The sequence below is a fragment of the Ahaetulla prasina genome, chromosome 3 (assembly GCF_028640845.1).
Source record: "Ahaetulla prasina isolate Xishuangbanna chromosome 3, ASM2864084v1, whole genome shotgun sequence".
NCBI lineage: Eukaryota > Metazoa > Chordata > Lepidosauria > Squamata > Colubridae > Ahaetulla > Ahaetulla prasina.
Genome location: NC_080541.1, coordinates 120793679 through 120805283, shown reverse-complemented (window position 1 = coordinate 120805283; position 11605 = coordinate 120793679). Strand labels below are relative to the sequence as shown.

The following is an 11605-nucleotide window of genomic DNA, read 5'->3' as shown; positions in this document are numbered from 1 at the left end:
TCGCGTCAGGTAGCCACACCCACAGGAATGAGCCCACCACGGAGAGGGTGGAACCTGCGCCTGGCGGACTGCCTGGGTACTTGTGGCGCTGAAGCGGCTGTGCGGTGGGGGTGGGCGGGAGTGGGGGACTATTGTGCGTAGAAGTCATTTTTTTCTAGGGAGGGGTAACGGAAGGAGGAGCTATGCAAAGAAGCGTGCCCGTCACGTGACCCCCGAGAGCCGCACAGCCTCTATAAAAAGGTCGACTGCGGCCTCCGCTTTCTCTTTTGGAATCTGCCTTTGGCTGCGTTGCTGTGTGAGTATTGTGAATACCCCCTCCCCCCATCCCCAAATAAGTGTTGCTTTGCTAATTTCTATAGAGAAGTTGGGCCTTTAAAATGTAATGTTGATTGTGGATGACCTTGGAGAGGCACGGATGGCGTTGGATTATAGCGCGCATTCCCCTCCCATATTTTCTTCTGCTGGCCGTTGAGCATAGATGGCGCTGCAATAACGGCTCAAAGGAAACGGCCTTTCCAGATGGGCCTCGTGGTTGGGGAAAGCATGAAACTGATCTTATAAAATGTTGAAAAAGAATCCCTCACGGAATAATAATGCTAGCTCTCCTTTTTAAATCGGCCTGCAAACTTTTGCGTTAAGTTGAATTTCCTCAGTAGGCCAGAGTATAAAAAACAAAAAAGGATCTTAATGTACAGAGACGGCGAGCTCCAGCCTTTCTTCGCGTTGATCTTCGGATGGATCCGAAGTGCGTGATGTCGGGATCGATCTCTGATAAATTATTTAAAGCTTTTTTTTTAAAAAAAAAAATTAAATGATTTGCGGGTATTTATTGCAAAACATGGATTTAATTACATTGGAAAACAACTTAGAGAGGGGCCTTCGGAGTAATACTCTAAAACTTTTTTTCGTACCTGCAAATGATGATAAATTATGTTGGTAGGGACATCTGAGACTGTGATGAATGCCAACAATTTCTGAGCAGGATTAGGACCTTAATTCAGGTGTGGCAAGGATTACTCATTTCCAACTGCCTGAAAATTTATGTTCTGATTCCTCAAAACATTAATAAATCGATTTTTTTTAGTAAGGGAAAGCATCAAAACTCCAGCTATTTTTCTATAAATAAGCTCCTCCAAGCTCAACTACCCTGTATTTTATACCTAACACATCTGATGGCACTAATATCTAATTTTGATGAGATATTGATGAATGTAATCTGATCCCAGCCTTTCTTAAACATTAATTAAGACATTTTAGGGAGAAAAACTTTTTCAGTTAGATTCAGCTTTATTCAGATGGAATCTTCCCTAATGGTTGTCTTCATCTAATTCTAATGATTTGTGTCACGTGGCCTTTTAGAAACACTACTGCAATAATGAGGATGTATGACATCAAAATGTTAATCAGTTGGCAGAGGGAAAGTATGGATAAAAAAATACATGAGGGAAAACTCATTCCAATTACATATTTCATAATTCAAAACAAAAGCAACTTCTATATCTGATTGAATTATGACTCGCCCGATAACTGCTCATTGAGAATCCAGATTATTGAAAAGCTGTTAGTGTGAAACACTCGATAATAATTAATGACATTTCAAAACTAAATTTTGAATCATTTATTCGTCTTTGTCTTTTGGAAGTGACCATGAGATGACTCATTTTTGTCCTGATGTAATTTGCACTGATAGTGCAAGTAAAAAATCATGCTGTGGCAAGGAACAAATTGCAGTAATATTTGAGGCATCCATCCCACTTCTACATCCAATTTAACTAAAAGTGAGAGGAACTTGCTTTTGCTTGAAAGTTGTAGGCTAAGCTGAGAGTTATACAGCAGTCCTTATTCCCTTCCTCCTAAAAGAGGAACTAAAAAGTCCTCATTGTTGGCAGTATAATTAGTTTAAGGCTGCCAGTCAAAAGGGAGTTTGGATTTCGAAATATTCCCAATCAAAATACTGCCAACATTTATTAGGTCTATTTTGTTTTAAAAATAGTTCTTGTCTAATAAATTCCTGTTTCCTTTGTAGATACAAAATCTCAAGCCAATGCTGTCTGTAAAGGTATGTTTCTATTCTTGTGGTACATATAGAAAGCTAAGTAAATAATAGTACCTTTAATTGTGCCTTTGTGCCATAATGATGACACTTATTTGCTACTCTTGAGAAAATAATGATGAGAATGTTTAACCCACCTTTGTTTCAAACTGAGGCACAATCTATGCTCTTAAAAAGAATCTTCATCCCTTTTGTAATTTGAAACGAAAATATTTGCTGTTTTCTTTACAGGGTTTCACAAATGATTCTATGATCATGGAACAAGAATTGGTAAGTTGTAAATAGTTTGTTAGGTTATTTTGTCCAAGGAAGGATGCGTGTGATGAAAACATAGTTCAGCAGATAAGCTATGATGAACTCTGTTGTCTTTCGCTCCTATCTGATGCATCCTCTATTTAGTCTGATCCTAGATTGTTCCTGTTGCAGATAGGCCTACTTCGGTTTTTAATTGTTCATTAAAAACCACTCTGACTTCAACAGTAATTTGGTAGCTGATTAACATTTTTTAGATTTCTGCTGATAAACATGAAAATTGTTTCATTGTATTCACTTAATTATATCTGAATTTAAAATAAATTATATGTTTCTCCCACAATATTATATTCATGTTGTATGTCCTAGCAACTGAACTGAATATCTCTTACAGATTCTTTGTTTGCAAATATGGGAACACTACCCATTGATGTGCTGGCCTTCAGGTTCTCTAATATGGATAAGCTTTAGATGATCAAACATGTAAGTTGTAAAAAAAAATATATACAATTTATTGCAAGCTTTTTCTGCATTACTGGGCAGTACTTTATGAACAGTTTCAATGTTACCAGGAAGTTTCTTGGTATTCTTAAATTGTCACAGTCCTTTATTAGGAGTTCTTATTTAATAGTGGTTCTTTATTTACAACAAGATCATAGTTGCATTTTTCTATAGTTACACTGGCAGGCATCCTAGTTTTGTTAGTTTTTGTTAAGTACTTAATAAGTTTGTACACTGCCAGACTCCCATTAATTCTAGGTGATTTATAAATGAAAAACAAGAAAACAACAATAGTAAAAACAAGGAACAAATAAAACCAGACAGCAACAAAAATATGCCCTTTCTTATAAGAAGGCTGTACCCTATCTTAATCAAAGAGCCAGGTGAAGAGCTATGTCTTTAAGGGCATGTAAAATGCTCTCAAGATGGGGGCCACTTGTGCCCTTTGTTTCTGCTGGTTTTTCTGTGGTTATTACATTTTGAGTTTGGAATTCATTCAACTTGCCAAACAAAAGGAAAAACAAATTGAGACATGGTTCAAATTGAAGAATGATCTGTTTCAGAATCAATTCTGTGACTTGCTGTGATTTATGGATGCTGCATCTTCTGCCTTTTAAAAGTTGTATTAGATTCTTTTTGCTAAATTGTTTTGCTGTTCTGTAATTACAACACTTCAGCTGTGTTGCTTAGAAATGTAAAGCAAATTTGCTGATGCAAAGCATTTTAATTACGTCCATTCATCTTTAATTTATCTGTAATAGCTAATATTCACATAATTGGATTGGGAGCTAAAAGGACAAATGCATACTACTGTATATGATGCTGAATCAGGTCGCTGATACATATGAAGATAAACTGAATATACACTGATACAGTAGATCACAGTAAGGTTTGGAAGAAAAAATGGTTTGCAAAAAAAAATAAGGCTAGTGACTAAGAAAATAATTTTCTTTATAGGTCTTAATGGAATTGAGCTGTCTTTGAAGAACCTCAAGAAAAGGCAAGTTGAAATAAAGTTGATTCACTGAGCAATATTTTAAAAAACCGTTAAGGATATTCCTTTTTTAGGACTTGTAGGTATATTTGGTACTAGTTCAAGGCTGAGAAACTATTTTTTCCAAATTTCTGTCAAAAATTCCTCCAATTAATTCCCTATATGCCTGTAAGGAAGAAATTCTACTGTACTGCATAAAACTAAAGCAGGCAACTGCAGCCAGCATTCCTTCTAAGGACTCTTAGGGAAGACTGGAGGTGCAGGCATGCATGTTGTGGCTATCCTGTAAATTTAAGCAGGCTGCCTGCCAGATACGCAAATTCAAGGGCAGTAGCTAAGGGGAGGTGGGCAACAAAGCATCGAGATTGATATGTATGTCAGCAGTAGTGTAGGGTAAGGTACATACAAAGTTTAAATTTCAGTATAAAATAAATACAAAAATCCTCTAAGAATCAAAAGCCTGGCAAAAAAGTGCATTTTTACAAAACATTGGAATCAAACATTCCATTGTCAGAAAGCAATTGAGAATGTCTTCTCCCACCTGTCAGAAAGAGGTCTTCCAAAAAGCTTCATCTGCCATATGAAGGTTTGTCGGGAGAAGGGGTTCCTTTGATAGGTCCTACCTAGGCCATTTGGACTAGCTCTAATAAAAGTCAACCATCTGTAGGTTTTAATTTTAATTGCTGTTTTTATAATCTTTTACTAGTAACCATAAAAATGATGGATGCTAACATAAATTGTGATGAGTAGAACAATAAAGTTCTACTGAAGCATTTTTCCATTGTGATGCTGTCTATTTCTTTGGCAAATTGAATATTGCAAATTGCTGGAAATTCATAAGGAATTTCCAAAGTCTCCTGGGGAAAAATTGAACAGTATTTCTTGCATACATGTAGCAGATTGTTCTTATGTGTTAATTAAACTATACTTGATTTAAGCATTTAATACTGTCAGCCTGCATGATGAGAAGCTAATAAAACTGACTTTGAAAATGGAGGTCTGATTAGCTCTACCTGACTTTGGGCACCTACCTGGATCTTCCATGATTAAAAAAATCATTTTCTTGGCTATCACCAACCTTTCTTTTTCTTTAGGACTTGGAGTAACATGAGGAGTTGTTTAGGAGCAAAACTGCTAACAGCGGTAAGCTACTACTGATAACAGCTTGATCCCATGTGGGCTTACTGCAAGAAATTTCAGTGTTTTGCAAACAGGATGTCCTTAAAAATAATTTATTTAATAATGCTATGTTAATATGAAAATGCCTGTTTGATGAGATATCCTAAAGATGAGTTCAGAAGATTATTTTGCATAGAGCTCTGAAAACCTCCCAACAGCAAATCTGTTGTGGTCATCATTCTGTTAGCATTCCTTTGCATCCTGCTTCCTGACATTTTTGCATTGGGGGAAGGAGGAGAAGGGAATGCCTGCAGACAAGGGGGTCTGGGAGCCAAGCAGTGCCGGCCTAACAAGGAAGAAGTGCCAATCCAGCCCTAAAAGAATGCGGAGATAAAGCAGATGCACACAGAGTCGTCCCAAACAACCTGAAACTTCAATGGGTCAAAGACTGATTGGGGTGGGGCCAGTCCCAGGGAAAAAGAAAGTTGTGTATTGTTTTTGCACTAATTCAGCAGATTCCGCTTTGCTACTTCTGTAACCACTTTTGCTTCAGGAAAGTATACTCTTGGTCAAAAGAATGGTCATGGGGTCTTCCTCTCTTTGGTTATTGTTTTAACTTTTCTGAGTTTGGCTATGTAGTTCTGTCAAAATTTTATTGAAGACCTAGAAAAATAGGTCCATGGAATTGCTGTGGAGCTACTTCTGTCTTCAAGATTGATCTGTTAAACCTTAGAATAAAACTAGTAGAGCTTAAAAAGATTATGAAATACCTGAACTGAAATCGGGATGTGGGTGAAAAAAAATATTACTTTGTTTTTGTAATACTAAACTTCCAATGTTTTGTGTTTGCGTATATAAATGGGCAATTTTTATATATTAACTAGGTTTTGAGGATGGAATTACTAGATTGAGGTAAGAGTTTAGTTTTCATTTATTCCATATTAATGGTTTGTTCAAAGCTTTTTATCAACTTGTAACCAATGATGAGATTAGATTCTGCCAAATGAATACTTATGATATTAACGTCAATCCGTTCCACTTTTCACTGAGGTTACATTATTCAGCCCTATGATTAAGCATTCAGAGAAAATAATTGCTTTTCCAAGTTCTCACTTTAGCTTACTGATGTATATTTAAAAGTACCTACTTCATCTTCCTTAAGAACATAAGATTGCAAATTTACTTTTTTGTGTTAATTCTGCAGCTATAACAATGTACAATTCTAGTCAGCATATTTTAAGTTTGGTTATTTTTCACCAGGAAGTAGGTTTCCTTATTCAATGTTGGAGCAAAAATTAGAAATAAATTAACTGAAAATATTTCTGAGTCTTTTTCTGCAGTTTTATAATAAATGTTTTTTCATTTCTCAAAAACTCTTAGATGTTTACTGTTTTATGGAATCTTTTGAACAAGGTCAGTATATTTTTATAATTAATTATTCAGACTTGAAAGTTGATAAAATTATGAGTGAATGACTTGCAGGCTGGATGCTCCTATTATACTTCTAATATCTTCCCTATGAATTTCACCATGTCAGATTTCATGACAAAAGTGTTAAAAGGTGGAATGAAAATTGACTAAAACTAGATGTGATGCTTTCATTTTTGCATAATCCGCTCCTACCAAAAACCTCACTGAAATATTCCTGCACCAGAAATAGCAGTCTTGCCTGCATGAATGGTATTAATTCCCCATTGGGCCTCCACTCAGTTCTATAAAAAACAATATTGTAAAAAGAGTAGGAACACCTCAACACAGGCAAAAAGGATAATGTTTCCAAAATGCGGGTAGTGGGGAGGCATTTGCTGCCTGTTTTGTTCCCTGACTTCTGAAAGAAAACACCAATGAAAATTAGTTTGATTTTGCTGGAAAAGCCAATGATGTTTTAAGAGTAGTGGACAGAAACTTTTCTGAGAACTGAAAACACTGAGGCTTTATGTTGCTGATATTTAGTGATATGTCATGGTATATAACTTAGTTAAAAACCTGAGATCAAATGAATTGCTAGTGAAATAGTATCTGCTTTGCACAATTACATAAATTGATTGCTTACAATATTTTTCATTTCAGATTAGTTTAAAAACAGTGGCACCTGATGGATAGATTAGTTTTGACTTCACACTATAATGGTAAGCTCATATTTTAATGGGTTGTAAGGGGGCATTAGATTTCCAAATGAAGCCGCTTGTGTTCTTTGACCTTGTTTTATGTTAAAATAAATGTTTCCTTTGTACTGTTAATGATGAAATTGAAAAAAACAATGGGAATCTCTCTGAAAAGTAGTGAAGATACAATTTTACTGAGACAGTACAAATGATGTGAACTAAATAATTATGTCATGTTACATTATAATCAGCATTAAAAAATTGGCTGATTCCTGAAATAAATCTGTGTATTCCAATTTGAAAGTCTTTTTAAAAAGCACCAAGAATCGCCATGTTTGATCCTGGCTTTGCAGGATGTATAAACGTTGTATTTTAAATTATTAGAAACGGCTGTCTAGCAAAAAAAAGTATTTAAGAGGCAGAAAATTTATAAGAATTACAGCAAATGCCATAGTATATTCCTTTCTGATGTGTACCTATGTAGCTCAAGGTAGATGAATTCCATTTCATCTCCTCTGCCATAACTCATAACTTTTAAGAGAATGGAATTGTGGGGACACGTGCAAAATAGTTTTGATAAATGAACATTTGCAGAATGGCCTGTTGCAAGTGCAAAATGAAATTTTCAAGTATTCTGAAAGTTTGAATTTGAATCTACAATGCTTTGAGCTGGAAGCTGGCCTATTAATTAAAACAGCTTCAGTTTCACAGGAATTTAAAATGTGTTATCTGGATGAAAATGAATATATATCTTGCAATCTTTCTAATAATAGAGGCTACTAAAGCCTGTTAGCTTTATTTAGCTTTTCAAACAGGATTTCTCGTTTTTAGCAAAATACTGAAGTTTTGTAGAGCTAGTATAAATTTGCTTGTGGCCACAGTTCAACCATGCATGGAAGAAATAATGCAGATGAAAAGTCCATTTTGTGCAATAGTTAGAAGTAAAATTAATGTCTGTGTCTGATTTCATAGGTAGTTGATGAACTGACATTTGGCTTTCAAGGTATGTATACTCTACTACACTAACATGCTTATTTTCTTGAGAATGGTGAAATGATGATACCCCAATCTTGAACTCTCTCTCTGAATACATGATGGAATATCCAAGATCTGACCCATTCACATTTTACATTGTTTTTTAATCTCTAAATGGGAAATACATTGGCTTGATTCCTTTTCCTTTTTCTCTTTCCAGATCTGAGAACCTGTCCAGAAATTATTTTCAAATACATTGCAAGATATTTTGGAATCTAAACTAGATGTTATTAGATAAAAAAATAAATCCTGGACAATAAAGATTTTACTTCCTGAACACTTTTGAGTGTATCTTATATTTTTGGCTAGTAATGATGAAAATAAACAAATCTATGACATACCTTTTAATTTAAATCTCTGTGCAAATTTTGTTTACTTATTTTAAGTTTACTAATTTTCACTTATATAAGATGCTTTGTGTAACTTACGCATGTCCAGATATGCACCTGGGATATTTCATAACATTTGTGGAACTTGGACATGCTTTGGTATGCTCATGCTGAATGGATGCTGCCTGGAAAGACCATAAAAGCAGCTCACGTGTTATGCAAATTACACGAACACAGACAATGCTATGCTTTGCAACGTAATACCTGGAACAAAAATACCTGGAACCTGATTATCTACAAATGCTGCAGAGTAGGGGTAACAAACTCATGTCGGCATGGCAGTGTCACATGATGTATCAGGACTTTTTTCCCCTTCACTAAACTGGGCTGGGGCGTGGCCAATACGTGATGCAGCCAGCCCATGGACTGGGAGTTTGACAGCGCTGCTGTAGAGGAGCAAGAAGAGGTAGTTGTGGGTAATGATTGGGAAGGCATTGGAATTTTGGATAAATTTTGGATTAACATAAGTGATGTTAATCCAAAATTCCTTCAGTGTTAGGAAAACACCCACTGCTTTGAAATGTGTATAGCAGTGGTAGTCAACCTGGTCCCTACTGCCCACTAGTGGGTGTTCCAGCTTTCATGGTGGGCGGTAGGGGTTTTGTCCTACTGAAGCACTTTCCTTTTTTTTTTATTTAATTGACTTGAAAAATTTTCATAGCATTATTTAAAAACATTTTCATTAGGTTTTCATAAAATTCCCCGAGACAATTTAAATTTCTGAAAGTATACTATTTGTATCGCCCATGCAAAAGTTCACGTTATGTAAGTAAAACTAAATGGCGCTATAGTGCGACCGCAAACAAAAGAGCCTCGTCCCAGAATAGCTCGCGCATCTCTCCCAAACCACCAGCTGTAATAGACAAGCAGAGCTGGTAGCCGGCGCCCCCCCAAACCCAATCCACGATGTGTGAAAAGCATGCACAGATTAATACACAGTACATTACTGTGGAACCAGTGGGCGGTTAGAAAATTTTACTACTAACATACAAAAGTGGGCGGTGTATAGCTTCACTGCCTTGCTTTTGTAAATGCTGTGGTGGGCTTTGAGGTACACAGCAATTTGGGTGTAGGTTGGCAACCATATCAAAATCCAGGGGAGCTTATTTTGAGATGATTTTCTTGCCCCAAATTTTCACTTAGGCCATTTTCTACTACTTCATGAGCTGTAGTCCCAACTGGTAATTTTGGGCTTGTATCTATTTTTTAAAAGCATTGAATTAAGAGTGACTTGTAACTCAGTCCTATTCCAAGACCATCCTTAGTAACATTTGGGCTCCATTATACGATCTTGTTGTTTACTGGTACATTTCATGTATGGTGATGTTTTATCAGGGAGTTAGTAAGGTGGCAACTACTCCCAAGGACTCTTGTTCTCTTCCATGTCCTGTGTTGAAGTAAGGGGTGAACTAGCAGATGGACTTTACAAAATAGGCATTTTTTCCCCCTTTGGATAGTCGAGGTAACCAGCTGTATTTGAAGTTTGGCTCAGGTTATACAGATTGTGAAGTCTTTTTATAATACCAGGTTTGTCTAAATGTTCTTGAGAAATGGTTTGCTGTAAGAGGTACAGGTTGTTTATTTGGGTGCACTCTGGGACAGTGATAGAAGGCCCTTGGAGTTACCTTCATACATAAAGTGGAAGCATTCTTATTACCAAGATGAGCTACTTCTGTGAAACTTAACATAATGGGAAGACCTTGCTTGCTCAAAAAGTGGCGTCATTTTGAACATGTTGGCAATAGGGTTTTTTAAAATATATTTAGCATCTCCATAGGAACCATTTGACTTCTCTCAAATTATGGATATAATTGGGGTTTGTTTGTTTGTTTAGCAGAATGATGGCATTTGGGAATAAACTTCTTGTGTCTAGTTGTTCTGGTGTGCAGTGTTCTGTAGCGTTGTTTTGAGGGTAGGAGTTGAAACAGTTTATGTCCAGGATGCGAGGGGTCTGTAAATATTTTTTTATTTTATTTTTAACAATAAAACCGATCACATGAAATGTAGGAGAGGTTACTTACGGCAAGAGACTTTACTTTTTAAGTATGTTGACTTTAGCTGTTTAGTAGGCTCAAGTGAAGTAAAGGAGAATGAGTGCTGCCTCTTCCTTTCCCCATCCTGCCCATCCAGCAGTTTGAAAGCATGCAATATTGCGAGTAGATAAATGGGTACCATTTTGGTGGAAAAATCCTAGCTGTGTTCATGTGTGGACCTGGCCAGATGCAAGGCATTGCCACACAAGGCAAGGTGAGGTGAGACTGGCTGGAAGAGCCAGCAACCTGAGCACTGCTAGTCAGTTGGTGTAAACTAGTTCCAAGGTTGTGTGTGCAAGCACTGAATGAACTAGGCTGTCATGACTGCAGCGTGCCTAGCATTTGCAGATTTCCCTGATATTATATGCCATACACCAGGGGACCCCAACTCTGGGCCAAGGCCCACTACCAGGCTGTGAGTGGTGGGCCAGCATGTGTGCGCAGCTCAATTTACGCAAGTTAAGCTGTGTATGCGCCACCCTGGTTCCCCACTTCCTTCCTCCCTCTGCTGGGCTGCCAAGCCACAAAGGTTGGGAACCACCACCATATGCTAAATAAATAAATTTTTAAAATTCCTTTTTCCCCTAGGAGAGATGATAAAAATACCAGTCTCCAATAAAAACAGTAAAAATATTTCTGTTTCCAGCAAAAAGGTAAAAGAAATTAAAATGTGATGACGTAATAGGAAAAAAGTTAATTTTTTAAAAGGCTTCAGAGGGAGTTCTTAACATCAGGTGCTACCTCTATATCATCTCCATCCTCCTACCGGACACAAAACCATGGACTGCAACATGTCACTGAAGTTTCATTTTCTGCATTCACACTTGGGCTTCTTTCCCAAAAATCTGGAGTGTTGTCAATGACAAACATGTCAAACAAGATTTCACCAGGACATTGCCACAATGGAAAAATTGAGATCCATGAATGCTGGCTGACTTGCTGGACACGGCAGCAAAATGAATTGGACAGAGTACAAATGAAATTCAGCAGCAAAACACTTGCAGCCCTCATGAAGAATATAGGAAATGTGATTAAATATAGTCATTAAAAGTTAATTTCATATTTCTCAAGGTTCCTACGTGATACAATCAGTCAGAAAATACATTTGAAGGGGTCTATGTAAT

The 11605-nt window shown here is 36.7% G+C and overlaps 2 long non-coding RNA genes and 5 other non-coding genes across 7 annotated transcripts; all 7 read left to right on the top strand.

The window, feature by feature from the left end:
• The first annotated feature begins 184 nt into the window (after window positions 1-184).
• LOC131195481 (uncharacterized) lies at window positions 185-3812 on the top strand. The gene is made up of 5 exons (XR_009154466.1): window positions 185-295; window positions 2027-2059; window positions 2285-2323; window positions 2700-2788; window positions 3764-3812. It is a non-coding gene; the product is annotated as an uncharacterized LOC131195481 (long non-coding RNA).
• Window positions 907-987, top strand: LOC131196470 (small nucleolar RNA SNORD74). Its single transcript, XR_009154750.1, has one exon. It is a non-coding gene; the product is annotated as a small nucleolar RNA SNORD74 (small nucleolar RNA).
• On the top strand, window positions 2364-2444 carry LOC131196472 (small nucleolar RNA snR60/Z15/Z230/Z193/J17). Its single transcript, XR_009154752.1, has one exon. It is a non-coding gene; the product is annotated as a small nucleolar RNA snR60/Z15/Z230/Z193/J17 (small nucleolar RNA).
• Window positions 3813-4754: 942 nt separating the features above from the next.
• LOC131196471 (small nucleolar RNA SNORD44) lies at window positions 4755-4819 on the top strand. Its single transcript, XR_009154751.1, has one exon. It is a non-coding gene; the product is annotated as a small nucleolar RNA SNORD44 (small nucleolar RNA).
• A 69-nt stretch (window positions 4820-4888) lies between these two features.
• Window positions 4889-8336, top strand: LOC131195480 (uncharacterized). Its single transcript, XR_009154465.1, has 6 exons — window positions 4889-4943; window positions 5804-5831; window positions 6300-6332; window positions 6990-7048; window positions 7997-8027; window positions 8220-8336. It is a non-coding gene; the product is annotated as an uncharacterized LOC131195480 (long non-coding RNA).
• On the top strand, window positions 5895-5972 carry LOC131196469 (small nucleolar RNA SNORD47). The gene has a single exon (XR_009154749.1). It is a non-coding gene; the product is annotated as a small nucleolar RNA SNORD47 (small nucleolar RNA).
• Window positions 7151-7229, top strand: LOC131196461 (small nucleolar RNA SNORD79). The gene has a single exon (XR_009154742.1). It is a non-coding gene; the product is annotated as a small nucleolar RNA SNORD79 (small nucleolar RNA).
• Window positions 8337-11605: the final 3269 nt, after the last annotated feature.